Consider the following 25,495-nt stretch of genomic DNA (forward strand, 5'->3'; position numbering starts at 1 on the left):
TTCCTTTAGAAAAATACTCGCGAGAAAGGCTTGGGCTTGGTTGGAGGTTTATTTTGGAATAATGTTGGTCTAAAGCAAGTTCAGATGCAACAGGGAACTTGAAGTTGAGGAAGGATACAGTTCATGTCCACCAATTGGGAAAAATCATTCTGGGTTTATCGAAAAATTCCCTTTGAAAAACGTTAGTACTTTTTAATTATAAAAAATAACGTTGAAATCAATATTTTCATTCAATTTTGTTGGCCACAAGAGAGGTAAGTATCCGAACTGTTACGAAATTTTTTTAAACAGGACGAAGTTACATCAAAAGAGCAGGCAAAAATACATCACCATCCAAAATTTCTAATGCTAAAATGAATGTTTAAATTTTTTATGAATTTAAAAAAATAGAATGTCGAACAAAAATTTAGGAAAAATTAAAATTTTACCAAATTGACTTGAATTTGGAATGTGGCGTATTTTCGACTTTCTGAATCAATCGAAAACGATTTCGAACCATTTTGATGAGTTCTGGACGAGCCTCCAGCCTCCACCAGATTTTTCAAACTTGCAATTTTTATAAAATTTCATCAAATAAAGTTGAAAAGCCGAAATAAGCCGTACTGAAATTTTAGAAACTTTTCTTGGCAGTTTTTGATAATCTAGAATTTCCAAAATATGGCTGGACACATGCACCAGAATGGCTAGAACTGCTTTTAGTCGACTCAGAATGTTGAAATTAGGGTATATAGAGAGAATTTTTGGCTTTTTAAATTTACTTGGAAAAATTTTGTGGAAATGCCAACTTTTGAAAGTCTGCTGGAGGCTCTAGAACTGCTCCGAATTGTTCAAAAATTTTTTCAATCAATTTGATCGGTCGAAAATAGGATACATAACTTATTTTACCTTTCTAGGTCAATTTGGTAAAATTTCAATTTTCTCTCCATTTTTAGCCCAAATTTGATTTCCAAAAATTCACCAAAAATCGAAAAATATCCTCTGGCATCTTACCCAGCCAAGAAAATTATAAATAGCCTGGGGTGCCCTCCAGTGACATGTGATGAGATTCATGCTGAGGTCTCAAGTCTCCCAAACAAACCATCTATGGGGCATGATAACATTCCGGCAAAACTTTTAAAGGAAAATTCTGTTATTTTGGCACTAGTTATCGCTGACATCTTAAACAAATCAATAAATCAAGGAAGATTTCCATGGTCTCTGAAAAAGGCCATTGTTGTCCCTGTTCATAAGAACAAGAGTAAATTATTTATGGAACATTACATGCCAATCTCCCTTCTTTCAGTACTATCAACAATTTTTGAAAAAGTTGTAAAAAATTGAATTTTAAATTTCCTGCATACAAAAGATTTCTTTTCAAAACAGCAGTATGGATTTTTGTCTGGGAAGAGTACCAGTGATGCTCTGTTTGACCATATTGCTGAGGTAGTTGATGGTCAAGATGTGGGTGATAGTGTTGCGGCTGCATACCTTGATCTCAGTAAGGCATTTGACACGGTTGATGTTGGGATTCTTTTACAGAAGCTCTGGAACTGTGGGATAAGGGGCGTGCAGCATGACTGGTTCAGATCCTACTTGGAGAGAATAACTCAAGCTGTTAAATTTGGGAATAAAATTGGGAATTTCTTACCTGTAGTGCATGGGGTACCGCAGGGCAGCATACCAGGACCAAACCTCTTTTTAATTTACATTAATGACATTTTCAAACTAAAATTAAATGGGACATTATATGGATTTGCAGATGATACAACTTTAGTAAATAGGGCCAAAAATCAGGATGATCTTATTAAGTTTATTAATAATGAAGATTTGAAATTATTGGGAGGCTAGTTCTGGCAACATAAATTGAAACCAAATTCGTCCAAATCAAAATTTGTTTAGTTTTGGCTATAGGGTATCCCCTGACCTGGGGTCTCGGTGCTACATGCATGAAAGCCCGGATTGTGGGGCTCCATGTGGCTGCACGCCCCTGTCACAAGTTGAGTCAACTCAGTACCTCAGAATAATGATTGATTCCGAATTGATCTGGAAAGAACAGAGTTTATACTTACAAACTAAACTTAGAAAACTAAACTACAGTGTGTTCCGCTTAATGTGTTATCAGTTAATAGAGAAATTCGCTTAATGGAGCGAAAATCATGGGAACAGAACGTTTGCATCATTTTGTATGAAAGTTTTATTGCTTATTGTAGAGAAAATGATGAGCATTAAGTCTGGTTAATAGAGTTAACTAATCTTTAAAAGTTGGAAAAAATCACGAATTTTAGCAAAATTTAACAAAAATTGCATGAAAAAATGTTGAAATTAATGAAAATTAGCAAGATGTGATGAAATTTTTGTAAAAATTTATGAAAATTGTAAAAAAAAGGCGTTTAAAGCGCATTAAAAGACTAACTGTACCTAACTAAAAAACAGAAACAGTATTGAAATCACCAGACCTTTAAAAAACATCAAAAAGTGATCAAACTTCAACAAAATTTGGAATTTTGCAGTTTTTTTTCACATTGGTTATTATAGAGTTTTTCTCTTAATAGAGTTAAACATGCCTTGGACCAACGCGCCCACAATAAGCGGAACCCACTGTATTTGATTCATTTCCTGGCACAACATTTTGGCACTCAACACATGGTAAAAATTTATTATGCTCTCTATTAATCTGTGCTCCAGTATGGCTTGTTCATCGGGGGGGGGGGCAGCAGACTGTCACTTAGAACCTATCCATATTCTACAAAAATGGGCAGTTAGGAGCATTGTAGGTAAAAAAAAGGGGGAAAGAAAAAAAAAGATTTTTAAAAACTAGAAATTCTGCCTATTCAAAAACTCTATCAAGTGAAGGCAATTGACTATATACAAAGGAATAGGTCCAAATTTAGAGTTTATGTGAATGAGAGGGGGAGGAAAATTAAAATTGATAACACCGTTGCTCCCCTACCTAGGTACCAACGAGACAGATCTGGTGCTCAGGCTCCGTGGTGTTTGCCGAAGCTGTTTAATGCAGTGATGAGTAGAGGTTTGGGCTCTCGGCTGGCACTAGTCTGGTGGTTACTGGAGAGCGAAAACACCTTACTTACAGACTACTGGGTAATATTACGTCACATGTCTGTCCTCTGTTTGCTTATAGTATGTGAGGTCCTGTTATTCCGCTGTAGATGCACTCATTTTATATTCTAGGATGATGAATGAATTTGTCAATAAACTCTCCTGTGTGTTCATCATTTTTAGCTTTTAGTTTTGTTTTATACTCTTTCATTAGTTTGATTACCTATCTATTTAAGTAAGTATTTTTTATTTTTTGGTTTGTTTTGTTTGTTTCTCTTTCTTTTTTTCTCTCCTCCTTCAATCTGTTAAATTTTTCTTCTCACATGAATAATGTTACCATGAAGGCCCCCTCGCTGTGTAATTTCTAGTGGTGGGATATTATCGATATTTATCGATATATGTGACCGTCCGCGATAAAACCGACCATCCGTCGCAAAAAATCGAAAATGTTTTTTCGCCTATTTTTGGGCCTTAAATGGTTTAGGGAACAAAAATTCGCGAAAAAAAAATTTTCAATTTTTTGCGACGGATGGTCGGTTTTATTGCGGACAGTCACATTATATTGATATTTGCCGCCGTCGATATATATCGATATTTTGAAGCCAATAATCGATTATCGGAAAATTTTTAAAAATTATGCAAAAATCCCGCAAATAAATTGTGCGAGGTATTTTTTTGATTTTTTTGAGCATTTTCAGACCATTTTAGAGTAAAATAGTGATTATCACGGCTATTAATGGTAGCCATGGGCCACATCTGTAGAATGATGAAATGTTGACAATTACGTCATCAATGTCATCATTATTTTAAAAAGCGCCAAATAGGTAGCTAGATACTGAAAAAGCAAAAAAATAAGGAATAGAAACAGCTTAGAGATGATTCAGTTTCTCTTTTCATCAAAAATCAGCTGTTTTATGGTCTTTTTATGAACATCAAAAACATCCGATATATATCGATATTATCGATATCAGACCTCCGATATTTTGACGATATCGATATCCCGAAATATCGATAATATCCCATCACTAGTAATTTCGAAATATTTCTAGAAATAAATAAATATTGATTGATAAATAATTATTAGTTTTAACACTATTATCTGTCCGTCGAATCCGAATTTCACAGTTTTCAGCCTTTTCGAAGCATTTAAAGAAAACTTTAAAGATTGTACATAAGTATGTACCTTGTTATCAAATTTTGCTCAACTTTTTTCTACATTACGAACTTTCTGTGATATGAATAAAATTACGCTCAAAACGTTTTTCCTGACGAGGAAGGGATCAACTCTCGCATGATTTTCTCACCAAAAAAAAATACGTAATCTACATCCCCCATCTTCCTTATTATCAGACCTATTAATTCACTCTTCCCCTCACGTGTAGTTCCCCTGTATACGGACGTTTCATATACATAGGTAGGTACACACAGCAAATAAACCAAGTAGTAGGTACCTATTTATTTATTCTACGGACGTAGCTGTAAATTCGCAATTAGTTAGAATATTTGATACTGTGTGTAGTGTGTACCGTGTAGTAGGTAAGCCCGTAAAATAGAATTTCACTGTACCATGTAAAATATCGTAGTTTTTCCGAGAAATCGATGCGTAAAACTTCTTAAACTTTGCAATTACCTCGGTAGAATTCTTATAGGCGTTTAACACGAATCGTATATCCGTTTTAACGACGGATATTTTCTTACATTGGCAGAAGCTAAATTTAGAACCGGCGCTGTTATGTAATAAAAATTGAATTTATACGGCAAACCTACAAAAAATAGGCAGCTATGCACAATTTACCTTGATCATTCAACGCCTGTATCTGTATACGTGAATCGAAGGTAGGTACCAACCAGTATTCACATTAGTTAGTCTTAGCCAATAAATACATGTGTACTCGTAAATGTAACCTGTAAGAGAAAGAGAGAGAGAGATGAAAACTAGGTACGCTTAGACAAAAATTGACGTCAAATGATACTCGGGTATAACTCACGCGACGATGAGTATGATCTACTGACGTATGTACCTACCTGCTATTTTTTTCGCTTCCATTCACTCGCAAGGAGATACAAGGTATAGGAACCTATTATAGGTAAATGTACAGCACGAAAAACGTTAATAAATTTTAAAGAGAACATCAACAACTATTAGCGATAATTCGTTTAAGATTAATGTCGTTTTAAATACTTACCACATACTTTATTTTCCCGCAATTCATGCGATGTAAATAAGTATATTACTTTTTAATTGCGGATCCATTTTTTTCTAATCATCGTATAGATCTACTCGTAGCAGTATAATGTAGGTGCCTCATTTATTACCCACTCCTCTCGGCAACGACCCCGACCATCGCCGTTTCAATAATGTGGAGTTACTGCATTCGTTTAAAACTTACTTACGTTTAGCTTCGCTTAAACTTTTCCGTTTGATGATATTATGATAGATTAAAATTCTTGCATTAATTTGTTGTCGTGTTGTTTTCAGTTCGCCAACTCATCGTGATTGTACAAGAAGTACCTAGGTATAAGTAAGACCACCACCGTCAATGAGAGTGTTATTAGATGATTAGACATGATTAAGGTTCATTGATAATTACGTTTACGTTCGCAGCATATCTAATTGTACGTACCTACTTCCGTACGTCTACGTACATCTACATACGTACATATTAGGTAGGTACTTACTTAAGATGTTGAATTTTTTTTACTATAAGCAGATAAAATAGAGTACAGCCCCGTATGAGATTACGTAATATACGTATGTATAATACATAGTTATTTGAATTTATACTCACACCTCTTCTCAGTAACGATAAGGTCAGAACTACGAGAAAGCATGTAAAATATAGGCACTTTTTATATCCTTAAGGTTATCCAGGTACCCATTTAATGTTTCTTTGCATCATCTAATAATACATAGTAGGTATACTTTTTTGCAAATTAGAACATACTGATGGGCAGATGGGCCATTCAAATGTTTGTTATTCTTCAAAAGTAATTACTTTGTACCTATTTTACGCCTTTTTTGATTTTTTTTTTCTTGAAGCAAGCACCAAGAAACTGTATATGGTAAGTAGCTATACTTGTGATAACTAGATTGTTCATCGTCGCACTTTTCCATCTCCCTCTCAATTTTAATGCGACTAAAATAACTTTCAGAAACATTATGTAGGTAACGTAAAACCGGAGTAGCGATGTTAGTTTCCAAAACTTTTCAACACATAACGCTTTCAAGTTACATTTCTCAAGTACATACGCGAAGTAGGTAATAGAGAAAGTTGGAAAGACATTTTTTTTTTTTTTGCTAACGACTGAATATGGTGCATAAGAGATGCGAACCTTAACACGATGATAAATACGATTTCGTAGCTGAGAAACTAACGTAGCTTGCAAAGTTGTAAGCCTTAAAAATTTCATTGATCTCGAATTCATGATTAAAGAGAGGATAAGAGTCGGTAATACCGAATGAAAATATGCGAATTTAAGATTCGATGATATTAAAATTACAATTACCTTACCTAGCTAGGTAAGTACTGAATGTTGTGATGGTAGGAAACATTTACTTACCTACATAAGTATGTATGCAAAAATCTACATTCTCGGGTAATTAACTAATTGGGTACCTAATGGCTAATACAAAAGCACCGCCCGTAATTTGAGAGGAAAAAATTGCAAATACCTACCTCAATAATTTTTTACAAGGTTTACCTTGATTTATTGTTGTGTTAGTTGGCGAAAAGTGTCTTAAAATAATGATATCATTACGACTTTTTCCAGTTAATAATAATTTTGCCATGATAAAGTTAATTTAGAATGCTAATTATCCGACTCTTAGTAGTTACCCATCTACGTGCCAAATTTAGGTACCTTGCTTTAAAACTTTAAAAAATTCAGTAAAAATTGCTTTTAAAATGTTCAAAATGACATGAAAACGCGGCATTTTAAAAAGTATTAGAATTATTATAAATCATTAAAAATTGATTGATGAAATTTCATTTGAAATTCGGTAAAAATTGCATTAAATATGTAATTGAGGTAGAAAATCTGCTAATATGATGTAGGTACCTACCTAATATAGGTACTTAAAAATACGAAAATATCATTTACCTATTAAAAATTGTCAAAAACTGATGAAACATTATTAAAATTACAAAAAATAATAATCATCATTTACCAGCATTAGAACGTCGTTAAAACATGCATATTGAAATGGCTTTAAAACATTTAGGAAAGTATTATAAAATTGTTTAAAATTAAAAATACTTAGGTATGTACCTACTTGATAAACCACAAACTGATAAAATTTCTTGAATATTAGGTTATTAATTCGCTATTTATTCTCTTATGGTCTTTTCTATTTGATCTTATTTATTTTATGCTGTTGTTATATCTGTGATCTTTATACTTTTTATGTGAATCCATTCTCTTGTGTTTTTGCTTTAATATCTCGTGGTGTGTGGTTATGAACTATAGTAACTTTAGTTTGAGGTTTTGAGTACCTATGTATTTGATGTCTCCTACCTATCTTGATAACATGTGATTATTCAGCTGCAGTGTTGTCAGTTTAAAACAGTACTGTATGTTTAAAACAGTACTGTATGTTTAAAACATTTAAAACAGTGTTTTAAACGTCGAGAAAAAAACAGACAGTGTTTAAAACAAAATTCTGTTTAAAATGTTTTTTTTTTGTTTTAAACAAGTTTTTTTTCAACTCCAATTTCCTAAAAAAACACGTTTTTTTTCAATTTTTCGTTGAAAAAGTAGTGAAATTGAAGAAACTGAATTTTTAGATTTTCATTCTTCTTCCTATACATTTTTTCAAAGGCAAAATTTGTGTTTTGATTTCAATATTTCTTGAATCTTATAGCTATTTATGACGTCGCATCTTAAAAGTTGATGACTGGATAACGTATATTTGAAAAACTGAATCCAAAACAAATAAATTTGTGTTAAAAACGTGTTTAAAACCATTTTAAACATGTTTAAACACGTTTAAAACACATGAGGATCCAGCTGTTTAAAACCCTGTTTTAAATAAAAAACCGTTTGTTTTGTCTTTTTTCAAAAAAAAACGTTTTTTTTCAACACTGTTCAGCTGGTTTCTAGTTTTTTGTCCTATTTTGATTTTGTTCCTGTTCATGTATTGAAAATGCATGACTGTAATTACTGGTTATATAATACATAGGTAATTAATTTGCTATATTTATTCTCTGACTGAAAATATGTTTTTTTTTAGATTCTATTATTTCTATTGAAGGCATTTATTTCCCACTTGACAAGAGATTTGCCGGTTAAGCCGAAATGCCGGCTGATTTTTGTAAATTTGCCGTTTAATAGGCGCGCAAAAATGACAGTAAATTTGCCGTAGAAAAACGCCGGTTAGAAAAAGCTACTTTTTATAAAAACAGCCATTTAAACAGCCGTTTTTGACCAGCGAATGGCAGAATTTTTTATTTGCCGAACTGCCGGTTCTCACAAATCAGTTGTTTTTTATTCACCAATTATAGTGCACATGTGCAATGGGTATTCACAACTTCTTTTTAAAAAATTGAATAAAAGTACGAAGTGCGGTACATGTATACCGCTTGAAAACAGAAATGTTCACCTTGCAATGATAGCTGCGTGGTTAGAGCATTGGATTGTCAAGCGGAAGTCCTGGGTTTGATCCCCGCTTGGGCTGGAAATTTTTTATAGATTTCAGGTTTTTATTCAGAGGTTTAATGCATTAGGTATTTAAACAGCAGCCGATTTTTTCCTGGCGTTTTTTTAATGGCAAAGGCTATAGGTGGATAAGTACATATGTCGAATTTGCCCCCGAGAGCTTCAGGGTTGATATTTGCATGGAAGGTGGGTACCTTTGAGCACCTTCCGTCACGAAAGTTTCAGACCCCCAAACCCCCCGTTTTTGAGAAACCACCCTTTTTCTGAAATTACAATAAAAAAAAATTTCTCAGCCCCATGTGAACCGATTTTTTCAATTTTTTGGTATGTTGTAAACATCCATAAGAGGTATCCCCACAAAAATTTTCACCCCCCTCCCCTCATATTTACCCCCCAAAATGACGTTTTTTAGCTTTGCTTGCCCGTTTTAGCAATGATCATGATTCTGCACAAAAATGGGAATAGCATGTTTAAATGTGTTTTCGAACCCCAAAAAACATATATTTTTTTCAAAAAAAAATTTTTGGTGGGTCGTGGTCAAAAATTGAAAAAACTAACAGATGGGGTAAAAATGAATTCTGGTGTAAATTATTGTTTTTGGTAAACGAAGTGTCGTTTCCATATGAATCCAACCCCCCGAACACTAATATGACGTCCAATTTAATGCTACCCTCAGGCCTCAACCACAACCCTCCAGTACCTCTGCCCCCACCTCAATTTTTACTATAGATACTAAAAGTTGAGCGATTTTCATAATATTAGTGTCGTTTTCATATGAATCAAACACCCCCAACCAGGGTTGTTGCGGATCACGGAAATTTGATCCGAATCACGGATCACGAATCATCGAGAAATTTGTGATCCGGATCACGGATCAAAGATCTTCCGGGAAATTGTGATCCGGATCACGAATCACGAATCACTCCAGAAAAAAGTGATCCGGATCAAATTTCACGGATCGTTTTTCGGATCATTTCAAGGAAATTGTACTAGGTACTAAATTGGTATTTTTAAATTGAAGATTGAACAAAAACGTGAAAAAACGAAATAGTCTCCATTTTATTTTCAAAAAATTTGCAATAACACATTACACAGGGGTGGGAAAAAGTCAGCTTCAGCTTGAAAATTTGCAGAAATTGAAAAATAAAATTTTTACATTTCAAAAATTTTTAGTTTTTTGTCAATAAATCAAAAACTAAGCATCCTAGAGAAAAATTAATGAGATTATGTCGATTGGAAATTTAATTCTCTACAATTTTGGTTATGTGTATAATTTTTTCGTAGGACGCTTCCTTTCGCCTCCAGATTGACTTTTATGAAACAGTGTGCAAATTTTTCAAAAAATAATTTTCAAAAAGCTTTACTTGCGGTTTTTTGTCAAAAAATCAAAAACTAGGCATCCTAGTGAAAAACCAATGACATTACGTCGATTTTACCTACATCAATATCCAACAAATTGAGTTCAACTCCATTAATTTTTAATAAAATCGAATTTTCAAAGCAAATAACATGCAGCAATGCAGCATTACTGGTGAAAAAAAAGGATCCGTGAAAAAATGATCTGCGGAAAATTTTGAATCGGATCATAGATCACGAATCCTTGTGGAATAATGATCCGGATCACGGATCACGATTCTTACTGCAGAAAATGATCCGGATCACGGATACAGATCACTCAAATGTGATCCGGATCACAACAACCCTGCACCCAACACGATAAGACGTCCAATTTAGCTCTACCTTCATCCACACCCCTCCAGTGCCTCCGTCCCCACCTCAATTTAAACTATTTTAGAAGTTTCGATATTTTCATAATGTTGGTGTCGTTTCCATATGAATCAAACCCTCCGAACACGAATATGACATCCAATTTTACGCTACCCTCATTCACACCCCTACAGTGCCTCTGCCCCCACCTAAACGATAAATTTTTTATCTAACTCCGATCAATCCTCGACCAATAATTACTTCAAATCAAATCAATTACTATTAAAGGTATGTTTCGCGAAGTTTGAAAAATCAACGACATAGCAAGGGTCAAACTTTTAACATTCTCGAGGAGCTGGCTGTAGCCTGGAAGGGAATAGATGCGGGTAGACCTAAATTGGACTTCATATTCATATTAGGGGGGGTTTGATTTATATGAAAACGACACCAATATTATTATATAGCTGGATTTTTAGTATAATAGTAAAAATTGAGGTGGGGACAGAGGCACTGGAGGGGTGTGGTTGAGGGTAGCATTAAATTGGACACCATACTTGTGTTCGGGGTGTTTGATTCATATGAAAACGACACTAATATTATGAAAATAGCTCAACTTTTAGCATAGTAAAAATTTAGTTGGGGCAGAGGCACCTGAGGGGTGTGGATGAGGATAGCATAAAATTTGACTTCATATTCGTGTTCGGGGTGTTTGATTCATATGAGATGAACGACACCAATATTATTATATAGCTCAATTTTTAGTATAATAGTAAACATTGAGGTGGTGGCAGTGGCACTGGAGGGGTGTGGATGAAGGTAGAGCTAAATTGGACGTCTTATCGTGTTGGGGGTGTTTGATTCATATGAAAACGACACTAATATTATGAAAATAGCTCAACTTTTAGTATAGTAAAAATTTAGTTGGGGGCAGAGGCACCTGAGGGGCGTCGATGAGGATAGCATAAAATTTGACTTCATATTCGTGTTCGGGGTGTTTGATTCATATGAGAACGACACCAATATTATTATATAGCTCAATTTTTAATATAATAGTAAAAATTGAGGTGGGGGCAGAGGCACTGGAGGGTTGTGGTTGAGGGTAGCATTAAATTGGACGTCATATTCGTGTTCGGGGGGTTCGATTCAAATGGAAACGACACCTCGTTTACCAAAAACAATAATTTACACCAGAATTCATTTTTACCCCCTCTGTTAGTTTTTTCAATTTTTGACCACGACCCACCAAAATTTTTTTTTGAAAAAAATATATGTTTTTTGGGGGTCTAAAACACATTTAAAAATGCTATTCCCATTTTTGTGCAGAATCATGATCATTGCTAAAACGGGCAAACAAAGCTAAAAAACGTCATTTTGGGGGGTAAATATGGGGGGAGGGGGTGAAAATTTTGTGGGGATACCTCTTATGGATGTTTACAACATGCCAAAAAATTGAAAAAATCGGTTCCCATAGGGCTGAGAAAATTTTTTTTATTGTAATTTCAGAAAAAGGGGGGTTTCTCAAAAACGGGGGGGGGGGGGGGGTTGGGGGTCTGAAACTTTCGTGACGGAAGGTGCTCAAGGGTACCCACCTTCCATGCAAATATCAACCCTGAAGCTCTTGGGGGCAAATTCGACATACTTATCCACCTATAGCCTTTACTGTCATATTTGAGCCGGCTTTTTCACTGGCTTTTTTTATCGGCGAATCTATTGTCAAGTGGGTTAAATATCGGTGCTAATCCTATACCTCTATAATGCTGTACATGGCACATTCATTTCATTTTATTTCATGTTATTTCATTTTATTATTCATTTTTTTTATATATCTATCTTTGATAAAATAAGTCGACATTGTAAATGCATTGCAAAAAATAAAGTTGATTTGATTTGATTTGATAAAAATACGCTACAAAATATTCTTGTAGCGTGGTTATCCTGCAGAATTTTTTTTCTGCTGTGCAGAGAATGTAACAACCTGAAAAGACGCTTCAAATTACGCCTGTGAATTCAAGCGTGATTTTGAAAACTGTAAAATCTGCTGCATGGCAGCAGTTTAAAGTCACGTTGAAGTATAAAATGCCAATTAAACTGTTCTTTACCGCATATTTATTGGCAGAAAGGCAGATTTTCACTCAACTGGGTACTGCATTATTAACAGACATTTTTCTTTCAAAATTTCTCAAACAAGTCTTCTTACCAGATTTAGCGAACATAGCTTCACTACTCGATGAAGTATGCAGCGGACTGACGTTTCTTTCATGCATAATAACAGAATCCAAATCCAAAAGATGGCTTAGGTTTTATTCATTTCAGATTTTAACAAGAGATAACTGGATTTAAAGGATTCAAAACGATTCGGCAAAATGTGCAACACTTTGGAAACAAATACCTAGTAATTCCAGTAATTGATCAACCGTTTCAATTTTGCGATTCGTTAAGCCAGCTTGAAACTCTTGGTGTTCCACCTTTTCCAAGCAAATTTTGTGCATACAAAGTGTTAACTTACAGTTTTGATTGTTTTGAATGTTTGTCATATTGAAATACGGTGCACAATTCGAAATAAAAAATGTATTCAAACATATTTACACTAATACAAAATGTACAATAAAATAAAACGAAATAAAATCGCCATAATGCGAACGGAAAACGTAAAACGGTAGTAAAACTCGAGTAGAATTGCGGAGAATTCGAATAGAAAATCGAAAAGTCATCGGAGATGTTTGTTGACTTCTCGGAAATGTAAGCTATACACTGTATCTCGATAATACGACGAATTACGAGTAATTACGAAGTAAATGAACGATTACAATGTATACGCGATTTTTACATTATTTTCAACACTTTCCCTAATTCGAGAATTATCGAGCAAAAATAAAAAAAACTGCTCCGTATGAACATGAAAAACGTTGATCATGTATCCTCGAATTTGGTCGATGTTAAAGATGCTTTGATAGCGGCGATGAACTCGGATAAGCAACTCGATCAGCTACCTGGATCCACAAATCGCCGCGTCAGCATAATCGAATAGGTACGCCAGATGTTGAGTGAATCGAACTCAAACATCCAGCGAGCTGGAACTCTAGAGCTGTCTGCGAATATGTAATGTAGACAGCTGACGTTTTCGGTGGTAGGATTTTCCAGAGAGATATCGACGTGTCTCTGGCGACGTAACAGCAGCTCGTTTGCTGCTGATCGATGATCGAATACAAATATCAGACTTATCGATGTCTGATCGCTTTCCCGGAGATCTTGAACGTAAATCCGGCGCATCGTTAGTGGCTATGGAACAGATCGCGGTGTCCATAGTGTCTTTTGAATTGGAACGAGGTTGGCTTCGAACAGCTTCCGCGTACGATTTCGTTGAAGCTTCTATTTCAGCCGTGAAAATCTCAATCTCAACGCAATTAGCGTGATCGTTGACGTCTTGAGATTTCGAACGATTTTTATCGCGTAAATTTCTCCATCTAGACAGAAGCTTGGTTTCTTCTAGATCGTCGTTGGTAATATCGTTAGCATCATCGAATTCGTCATTCTCGAGCAAAGAACTATTCGATGATTTCAGTGAGCTTTTTGGCGAACTTTTCGGAGTCGATTTGGTCGAAGATTTCGGCGTAACAGGTGATGACTTCAACGTAGAAGATGCACTTTTCATTTTCTTCACATCCCTGCTTTCGGTATTGGTATCGGTATCGTTATCAATCGGATCTAACAAATCTTGATTGATCAGAATGGTAACTCGTTGGTCGCAATCTCGAAGTTTCTCGTAGAAAGTGACATCTTTCGAAATAACAATGTCACGTTTCTCTGGAACGTAAACTCGATATTGCTCCTCACCATCGTATCCGACGAGGTAACCTTCGAGAACCTTTTTATCCAGATTTTGACGTGACTGGATCGTAACGTTAACGTAACATTTCGAACTAACAATTCGAAGATGTTTTATTCGCGGTGGTATACCAAACCACATCTCGTAAGGAGTCGAACCGTTGATCGTTGATTTGCCTACTCGATTCAGCAAATATGTAGCGGTGGTAACAAGTTCAGCCCAGATTTCGATCGGATACGTAATCTCTGGATTCGAATATTTCAATGTTCGCGCCAACTCGACAATCGCACTGCTACCGCGTTCAACAGCTGCGTGTGGCGTAAAATGATGACGAACATCGAACTCTCGTAATACTGAACGAACCGCTTTGTTATCGAACTCACCTTGGCGGCTAGACTGGAATTCTAACACTCGATGACCAAGGGTGCGAGCTTTGAATAGTACCTCTCGAACGCAACGAGATACTACTGCGGCGGTTTTCTCCTTCTCGACGAACGTATGATGATAATTCGAATAATCATCTTTGATAACGATGAGATATTTGCGACCACCAAAGGAACAATCGAATGGCCCGCAAATATCACCAGAAAGCAGCTCACCAACTGCTCTGGTCGAAGAACGTTGTTTGAACGTTTCACGATGCACTTTCTCGAACTGACAGGGATTGCTCGAATTGGTTTTAGTTTCCTGTGATCGTTTCTTCAGGCCCAATTCTGCAAGTTTAGCTCGAACGTGATTTTTATCGATATGGCCCCATCGTTCGTGATAAAGTTGCACAATTTCGCTGCTCTCAACAGCATTCACCTGCGGTTCTGGCAAAATGGTCTCGAACGACGCTTTGAAAAGAGAACCATTTTTCGATCTCGTACCGGTGAACATGACGCGATTTTCTGCCTCGAATTTGCAGAACGTAGGATTCGAATAAAATCTGCTCTCTGGCTTTTTATCGTGAGCCGCGACGACTGAGAACAAATTCTTCGAAATACCTGGAACGTACCATACGTCAGTCAAATCGAACTTGACAAGTTGACCATTTACGAAGCTAGCAACTTCGATCGATCCATGACCAACTGCTGTGACGCGACTGCCAGCAGCTTTGACGTAATTCGGTTTCGAAAATGTTTCGTATGTGTGAAACCATTCTCGATTCGATGTAATGTGCTTCGTTGCACCGTTATCAATCCACCAAGATTGATCTGACGAAGATGTAATGAGATTCAGTTGCTCACAATCGGCGAGTAGAGCGCTTTTAGGTTCTGAATCGATATCGTTGAGTTTTGGCGAACAACCAGAAACGTTGACTTGAGGCGAACAACCTGAAGTATCGTTAGCTCGAGCAGGAAAGGGTGGTTTACCGTCGTTGATCCACTGTGAGCACTTTTTGAGCCAGTGCCCTTTCCCAGAACAGTATTTACACACTTGAGCGTTTCTCTGATGATTTCGAACGGATTGATCACCAGACGTTTTCGCGATGAAATTCGAACCACTTTTCTGACCAGATTTAGCGAACATAGCTTCTGATGACGACGTTGACGAGCTATGTACTGGTGTGACGTTGCGCTCGTGCATGATAAGCGAATCGGACAAATTACTTAGTGACTTATCAGCTTGAGCATTGAGAAGAAGGTAGCTCGATTTAAAAGCTTCGAAACGACTCGGAAGAATGTGTAATACTTTCGAAACGAATAAAATTTCCAACAGCTTATCGACTGTCTCGATTTTGCGATTTTCCAGACCAGCTCGAAATTCGCGGTGTTGATTTTTGATTCGAGCAACAACAGAGGGCGCATCTTCGTAATCATTCCACTCGGTACCAAAGAAATTCAGGCATTCGCGGAATATTTGGTCTTCTGCCTTGTCATCGAATTCTTTAGTAAGCACTTGCCATGCTTCGCGCGCAGAGAGCCTACCAGCGATTCGACTGTGTAGCTCTTCGGAAACGGTTTGGGAAATGATTATTTTCGCTTGATGAGAAGATTTTTGCCATGTTGCAATCAACTTACGTCTTTCGGCTGCGTCGGTGGCGGTATCGGTCGTTTTTGGTTCATCTGGGCAGGTTGATTTACCTTCGACGATGTCCACGGCATTAAATAGGGCGAGTACGTCGAGCACTTTATCTTTCCATGACGGCCAATCACTGGAACAGGACAGAGGCTTTATACCCTTGATATAATCCATGATACAATTAGGCGAATATGGATTTCAACAGCTCACAACTGCGATCCACAATCTGTACGTCGAATGATAACGCGCGATTAGATATCAACAGCTAACGACTGCGATCTAATTTTCGAATAATACAACCGCACATGAACCTTCGAATACGAATTAGATAACGAACGGAACGAAATACATCACGATTAGCGCGTTTTTATCTCAAATAGGCACAGTTTAGCGCGTCTGTAGCCCATAACCTATTGAAATACGGTGCACAATTCGAAATAAAAAATGTATTCGAACATATTTACACTAATACAAAATGTACAATAAAATAAAACGAAATAAAATCGCCATAATGCGAACGGAAAACGTAAAACGGTAGTAAAACTCGAGTAGAATCGCGGAGAATTCGAATAGAAAATCGAAAAGTCATCGGAGATGTTTGTTGACTTCTCGGAAATGTAAGCTATACACTGTATCTCGATAATACGACGAATTACGAGTAATTACGAAGTAAATGAACGATTACAATGTATACGCGATTTTTACATTATTTTCAACATGTCAGTTAGAAATAGTCACAAGCAGTGCATTTTTTATTGGTTTGTACCAAATTGAAAAAAATTTTAAATTGATCACTTTTCAGAAAAATGTTTGCACATATAATGAAATTTCAGTTTTTTGAGAAAAACTCAAAAACTAAGCACTCTAGAAAAAAACTAACGGCATTCTGTCGATTGGAAACTTAATTCTCTACAATAACTTTGTTATCATGAAATTTTTTTTGGATGCTTCCTTTCGCCTCCACATCAACTTTAATGAAAGGTTATAACTCAAAATGTTTCCTCTTTAAGATTTTATTTTTCAAAGTGTTCTTACGCTAAATGAAGGTACAAGGTAGGATACCAGATCTCTAAAATGAGGTGCTATATTCATTCCTCACAATTAATTATAAGTTCATAAAAATAATGAAACAAGTTTTTAAAAAAAAGAAAATCACTCTCCTGTAAAATTTCACTTTTTTGAGATGTAACCTTATTACTCCCGGGGTGCGATTTGTCAATTTTTCAAATTTTTTTTGAAAAATATCATTTTGGTCGTCAGTTAGCTTTTTCAAGCAGTTTTAAACAGTTGGAAATTCTCATCAACTTTTAAGGATTAATTGTGTTAGGTACCTAATTTATCTACTTGGTTTCTATTTGCAATCCAAAAGTTGTGTAAAATGTCAACTTTGTCTACCTACTCCATCAAAAAAGACGAATTTTCCAACTTTCTAAATGTCCAGACTCCAGGGGGGCAAAGCTGCTTCTATGTACCTCCTTTGATTTCATCCCTGGGATGATCAGACGAACACCCATCACAAGCTACCAACTGCAGCCTTGCAGGAGCATCGACAAGCGAAGAATCGCATTACAATGTTCATACAGTTCTGAAATGTTGAAATAATAGGTACATACATAACAGGTCACTGGTCACCGCTTTTCAGCAGGTTTAGAATCAGATTGAATGACAATGACATTAGGACTGTAGAGTTGTATGGTCATCGGTAATTAGGTACATATATAGCGACAATACTTACTTATGTAATACCGCTATCTAATCCTAAATACAGTATAAAAAAATTGGTAGGCAGACGCAGACAAGAGGGATAATCAGTATGGGAACTACGTGTTGGATACCTAGTTAGTGTTTAGCGTTGAACGTCACTGTCACCGCCCATCATGTGGTCAGTTGTGGCCAGTTATCACATTATCTAGTAACATATTATTGTATGTATTTTGGATGCTATGCCATCGTGACTTACGTTTGTCGTTTTCGATTTTAGTGACTAACTAGCGACTGTGCACGAGTGTTTATAGTACGACCATTTGGTATTTTTTTTTTTTTACATTTAATCGGTTCGCGTTTACGTTCATATTGTACGCGTGTGTTCGAGTTTTTTCACTCGGTGAAATTTAGAAATTGTGAACTATTTTCATACGAATCTTAGCTTAAGTCTAAGTAGGTACCTAATTGAAGGCAAAAGTCAAAAGTGAAAAGTGGTAGGCCTATACTGGCTTCTTACTCGCGTATTTCACGCTGTAAGTTTCTGGCTTATTTTTGTTTATGCTAGAACTGTGAACAAGCCAACGACAACGGCGGCGTCGGACGGCACGTTTGCGTGTATTAAATTATTTTGCCGACAGAATCTTGTGTTTCTGTCCGTAAAATTGAAATTGAAGATGAGAAGTTCGGTTGATATTATTAGCGTCAAGACGTTGTAAAGGTTTCGTGTCGTGTCGTGTCGGTTTTCATTAGTTATTCGGTCGGTTGTAGATTCGAATTCGATGTATCATCGCCATCGTCGAGTCTGCACTTACGCCGTTTGACCGTTGGTGGTTGCCGGTTTTTATTATTATTTTTCGTCTTTCTCAATCTCTAGTTAAGTGAAGTTCACAAGTGCAAGCGCGCTCGTATTTCGGTAAACGATCAATTGAACGCTATTATTGGGTCATTTGCGTCTGTCCAATTCGTGAATCGAGTGAATACATATTCAATTGAAGGGTAAGCGTTTATAACTACGAGATACTTAATGTTAGACTTCCCAGGCCCCGTAAGCCTGGTAATCAGGTTACGAGTTTCTGCTGACGCTCGGAATGTTGACTTACCTATCAGATTTTGCCATAACTCTGATGCATATCTATCATAGTCCAGCATATGGCAATAGGAGTAATTGCACCCCCCTCCCCGGCGATCCTACGGGACAACTTTTTTCTTAGAGGGGACATCCTAAAGAACATTTTAAAGCAAACTTGCCAAAAAAAAGTTGGCATTATTTACAAAATGACGGCCATTTTGATTGACAGGTCAGCCGAAATCGCAGATTTTGCGTTCTAACATAGGACTTGCACGAACTTTTTTAAACTTTACAAAGGTAGATCGAAAGATCATGCAAAAATTTATCACCTGTCAAAATTTCAAGTGCTAAAGTGCGTTTTTCGATTTTTGGTGAATTTTTGAAAATCGAATTTAGGCCAAAAATGAGAGAAAAAATCAAAATTTTACCAAATTGACCAAGAAAGCTGAAATTTGGGATATACCCTATTTTTGACATGCCGAATCGATTGGAAACAGTTTCAACCCGTTTAGAGCAGTTCTGGAGCCTCCAGCAGATTTTGAAACTCGAAATTCCCACAAAATCAAATTGGAGTTGTAAAGCTAAAATTTATTCTAAAAACTAATTTAAATACGCTACGAAGTACATGCACGTGAATTTCAAGTCGTGTTGGAGCCTCCAGCGACTTTTTGAAAATTCCTGAAGCCTCCAGCAGATTTTCGAAACTTTAAATTTTCACAATATTTCATCAAATGGAGATGGAAAGCTGAAATTTACTCTACACTCCAATTTTAACACCCTCCGAAGACGACTTCAGGTCGGTTCAAGTCATTTTAGGGCCGCCAGTGACTTTTTTTGAAAATTACCGGAGCCTCCAGCGGATTTTTGAAACTTTAAATTTTCACAAAATTTCATCAAATGGAGATGGATTGCTGAAATTTACTCTACACTCCAATTTTAACACCCTCTGAAGACGACATTAGGTGGGTTTCAAGTCATTTTAGGGCCTCCAGCGACTTTTTTGAAAATTACTAGAGCCTCCAGTAGATTTTTGAAACTTGAGATTTCCGCAACATTAATTTATCAAATGGAAATGGCAAGCTGAAATTTACTTCGCAGACTACATGGTGGTTTCAAATGGTTTTGAAGCTTCCAGCTACTTTTTAGGAAATTTCAATTTTCCAAAAAAACGTCATACAACCTTTCAAAGAGTTGCTGGAGGCTCCAACACGACTTGGAATTCACCAGCAGTCAACTTCGTAGCGTATTGAAATTAGTTTGCTGAATGAATTTCAACTCTCCAACTTAATTTGATGAAATTTTGGGGAAATTTCAAGTTTCAAAAATCTACTGGAGGCTCCAGTAATTTTCAAAAAAGTCGTTGGAGGCTCTAAAATAGCTTGAACCCACCTGCAGTCGTCTTCAGAGGGTGTTAAAATTGAAGTGTAGAGTAAATTTCAGCTTTCCATCTCCATTTGATGAAATTTTATGAAAATTTAAAGTTTCAAAAATCTGCGGGAGGTTTCAGGAATTTTCAAAAAGTCGCTGGAGGCTCCAAAACGACTTGAAATTCACCTGCAGTACTTCGTAGCGTATTGAAATTAGTTTTTAGAATACATTTTAGCTTTACAACTCCAGTTTGATGGAATTTTGTGGGAATTTCGAGTTTCAAAAATCTGCTGGAGGCTCCAGAACTGCTCAAAACGGGTTGAAACCGTTTCCAATCGATTTGGCATGTCGAAAATAGAGTACATCCCAAATTTCAGCTTTCTTGGTCAATTCGGTAAAATTTTGATTTTTTCCCTCATTTTTGGCCTAAATTGGATTTTCAAAAATTCGCCAAAAATCGAAAAACGCACTTTAGCACTTGAAATTTTGACAGGTGATAAATTTTTGCATGATCTTTTGATCTACCTTTGTAAAGTTTGAAAAAGTTCGTGCAAGTCCTATGTTAAAACGCAAGATCTGCGATTTCGGCTGACCTGTCAATCAAAATGGCCGCCATTTTGTAAGTAAGGCCAACTTTTTTTTTGGAAAGTTTGCTTTAAAATGTTCCTTAGGATGTCCCCTTTCAGAAAAAAGTTGTCCCGGAGGATCGAGCGGGGGGTGCAATTACTCCTGTTGTCATATGCCGGACTATCTATGTACCATCTAGCATTGGAATGTTTATACAATTATCAGGTTATTTAAACTAAAATGCACCAGAAACTATGGCATGAATCAGTGGCTCCCACGCAGGGGTTGTTGAGAGGAAAATTAGAGCCCCGAAAGAGCATTGAAATTCGAAAAATACATCACTGGGACTGGACGACATTTCAGGACCTGCACTTCATTTTTTGATTTTTATTCTGGTATTTTTTTGGAAATTCGAATTTGGCTCGATAATTCCCCGTAAAACCGAAAATTCGATCAAATTAAGGAAGAGAAAGCAGAAATTTGGGATATACCCTAATTTTAGCCTCCGAAATCAATTGAAGGGTGGTGATCTGGAGCCATCCTGCACCCTTCAACCAATTTGTCGATTTCTTATCAACTTTCTCCCTTAATTAGATCAAATTTTGAGCTTTTCAGGGAAACACGAGCCAAAATTGTATTTTCAAAAAATGATTTCAGCTCCTGAAATGTCTTTGTTCGATGCAAAAAAATAGTTGATCGGCAAAAAATGATATGATAGGTATGGACAGTTTTAGACTAATACTTAGATTATGCGAAGAGGTGAAGGAGTTATTCCTATCGTTATTGGATGAGTATGAGTACTGAGTATTAAGTGTCTAAGGAGCGGGGGGGGGGGAATGCACTCATCGTCAGTACTGTGAATGTAGCATCAGCATCAAATAGCTGTCGCTGTTGACGTTGAATCAACGACGACACGAGAACTTATCGAGACTGACGAAGTTGAAAAGAACTTTGAACTGTGAAATAGTGAAGTGTGTGCTCACTCGTTCAGTATACTTATAGTCAGTACTCTACACATTACACATACACAATACGAACTGAAGTATTTTGACATAATAAACGACCAAATGAATTAAGTTAATAAACATTGGAATTTAAAATACATACATATACATATGTACAAAACAGCTGTGCGTGCATGCATATAATTTGTAATTTAGTTTAGAGGTCGAACCAGTTATGAAACTGGTAAGAGATACATACTTAGTTTTTCGTTGACAATTAGTTAGATATATTAAGTACTTGATAAAATCATAAGCGGCGTGCTGGCGACAGTATTATACATATGTACTTTCCAGTTTCGATACCTACTCCTAGTACCTACTGTAAACAATTACACATGTAGTACTCTACAGTGTACATGTGTATATGATCCCGTTAGGTGCATGTAATTTTAACTATCAGCAGGAAGGGTGATAATAGTAACCATTACAACCTCATACTCGTGACAAAAATTGCTTCAGATTAATATTGGCAATTAAATAACTAGATTCAGCTCGATTTAGTTTTCATAGCAAAATTATCAAATTAGGAAGAGGAGTTGAAAAGGTTTAGGGCTTGTGAAACATTGAAATTTTGTGAATTTAGAAGAAATCCCTGATAGCTGACATGAGTAGGTATCTCGAGTGGATCGTAAAAAAATCAGAAGTTTGAGGATTTTGAGTGAATTCAGCGACAAATACCTACCATTTTAAATTATTGAAAGTCATTCGAACAAATGTTTAGCCACGGGGGAGCTCCTGAGGGGAATTATTTGTGTTCGAAGGAAGAAATTTTCGAAAGTGGTTTTTTAGCTTTAGTCTCTTTTCTACCCAGGCTATTGCGGGAAAAATGGTCCAGTTCATTGAAATTGACGATAATTTCCGGAAAATTGGCATCATGCTGTATTTTGCTGATAAGTATGTAGTTATCTTTCCCAAAACAGTTTTTTGAAAATTGAGAGGATTATGGTAGGTATTGACATTTTATTTCCAGAATTTGTTTTCATAAAAATACCACTTCTCCCCCCCTCCTCAGAAAAAAGAAGTCACCCTTCGAAAAATACGGTACCTATATTGACGAACTGATCCAATGCACTGTATACGAGCTGGTAGCGTATAGCAGGTTGCTAGGTAGAGGTACTAGGTATCGGTATATGTAATTTACGACCTCGTGTGTATACAAATACGTAAAAATCATAAATGAAGAAGTGTGAAGGTGAAGGTGAAGGTAAAGGTAACTAAGTACAACTACTGTTTGGTGAAAATGGCGAGCATGAACGCGACGAGCGACGCGATGCGATTCGTGGCTGTCTGGCAGCCTACCATACGAGTACCAGAAAGGCTAATGAAGTTGACAGATTGTTTTTTATGCACGATAACTAATCTGTTGTTACATAATAGGTTGCTTACAGCGTAAGCATCTCGACATTGAAACAAAAAATATGTAGAAAATAAAAAAACGCAGAATCACACGCAGAGAGAGAGAGAGAACACACTCGCTCGATGCGAGATCGTGGCTACTGGCTGTGGCTAGACAACATCTTGATTTTGATGATGACTATTCTTATAGTTGGCGTGTGATAGTAACTAATAATTTTACTGTGACAATTTGACATCGTGTGTGAATAGGTTCAGTGGTGTGATCTCGTTTGATTCATTTTCAGAGAAGGGTCTTACTAAGCAGTTGAAGTGAAGAGGCCACAATCTTTTTGTAATGACCTTTTTGTCTAAGTTGCAAATTAATGGAGCTATAAATTAATTTTAAGAAAAAGAAGTACCTACCGAGTAGGTATCGCTTCTTTTTTTTACCTCTCAAAATACAAATTTTTGAAAATGCTTAGTTTTTAAACATCGCGTCATTGAAATTCTGAAATTTTGAGCTAAAAAGGTTGACAAATTTTTAAAAAATATTGTTTTTTTCTATACCTCTCAAAGTAGGATTTTTTTAAAGAGCTTTTGCCCTCGCCTTGCTCGGATCAATTTCATCTGTTTTCTAAATTTAAAAAAATCAACATTTTTCGGAACTTCCATGAATTCAAAAAGAAAATAAACAATTTTTTATATGTGCTTAAGCCCTAAATTAATGCAGTTTATATCAATTGGCAAAATTATCATTTTATCTTTTATTTCACTTTAAAAACTCGTCATTTTATTCGGGAAAATTGATATTTTTTTCTCATGGCAAATTTTTCGTCCCCTCGCGCCTCCCCCTCAAGATACCTTCAGTTTTGTTTATGTCAGATTGACTCATTTTTGCGAAATTGAATAAGAAGACAAAAACAAAAGGGCAGTACCGGTGCCAGGATTTTTCCTTGGAGGGGGATAATTGGGTCAGAACCAAACAATTTTGCCGTCTCATTTTTTGGGTGAGGGGGGGGGGGTAAATTTAAGCTTCTTGCAGAGCAGAAATCAAATAAATACAGTGGAATAGTCAGAATTTCCTCAAGAAGGAGGCAAAACCAGATTTTTAGGCATGAAAAATCGAAATTAGGAGTCATTTTCTGGAAACCTATCGTGATGTGTGGTGATAATAAATTATGAAAACAAAGGTAAAATTACTGCTCGAGCGATGAAAATTTTTAGAAAAAATGGGTCCGAACAACAAAAAAAAAAAACGTTCACTTTTGCATGTTTTATTTCAAATTTTCGTTCGTAAGGGAGGACAATGGCCCCCTTCACTCCCTGGCCACGCCACTGAATAAATATGTCATTTATTTATTTAATTTTTAAAAAGGAGGGACCTCAGTGACTGAAATTTGCCTGCAAAGTATTTATTATTCAAAGTAAATCGTGTACGAATGAATATACCTATAATGTGGGCTTGAGAAGAAAAAAAAAGGTTCTTCTTCTCAAAAAAGATGAAAAAAAATGAACATCAGTTTGTAATCGGCATCCATCTCAGTGAAACAAGAGCGTAAAAATGCTTGGAAAATTCCCACTTTATAGTATCAAAATTTTTTCCAAAAAATTGGCCTCTTGGGGGGGGGGGATTATCACCCAAATCCCCCCCTCAAAACCGGCACTGCAAAGGGTCATTCCATGCCAACTCAACCAACGTTTTTGCGTCATGTCTTTCGATTTTGCTCACATTTTTTTTACAATATATACCTACCCAGCAAGTAAGAACCCCGCAACTAGTTTGGTACCAGCCCCCTCAGGGTGTGGGTGGGGGGGGCTTCCATTATTTTCACATTATCTGGAGGTACTCAACTTCAGCAGCCCATTCCTCCAAAACTATGATACTTTGATCAAAACTGATTTCACAGTTCGAAAGGGCATTGCATTTACAACTTTTTGAGCATTTTGAAATTTTCAAAAGTTGAAAGTTGATTTCAAAATGGCGCTGTAAGTGAGCTATCATTTAAAATTTTGAAAAAATTTCCATAGATGTATCTTTTGAGGTTTTTTCGAAATATTTAAGTTTCGAGATGGGATCTCCTAATGGAAGGGAAGCACCCCCACCCCAATTTTGGGAGAATGGAGAAACTATCGAAAAAAAATCTGGGCCATGTGATATATCGAAATGTATGTTTTTGGTGACGCTGAACACAAATATGACGTCAGATTTTTGATTGGACC

General features: G+C 36.3%; 1 protein-coding gene across 1 annotated transcript in view; it reads left to right on the plus strand.

Moving 5' to 3' along the window:
• The first annotated feature begins 18,197 nt into the window (after positions 1-18,197).
• LOC135839796 (octopamine receptor beta-1R-like) overlaps positions 18,198-25,495 on the plus strand; it is a 342,285-nt gene continuing 334,987 nt past the window's right edge. The window contains exon 1 of the mRNA XM_065356004.1: positions 18,198-18,928. The gene's annotated coding sequence lies outside the window, so the exon portion shown is untranslated. The remainder of the gene's footprint in view (positions 18,929-25,495) is intronic.

This window comes from Planococcus citri, chromosome 3, assembly GCF_950023065.1.
Source record: "Planococcus citri chromosome 3, ihPlaCitr1.1, whole genome shotgun sequence".
In the NCBI taxonomy this organism is placed as follows: Eukaryota; Metazoa; Arthropoda; class Insecta; order Hemiptera; family Pseudococcidae; genus Planococcus; species Planococcus citri.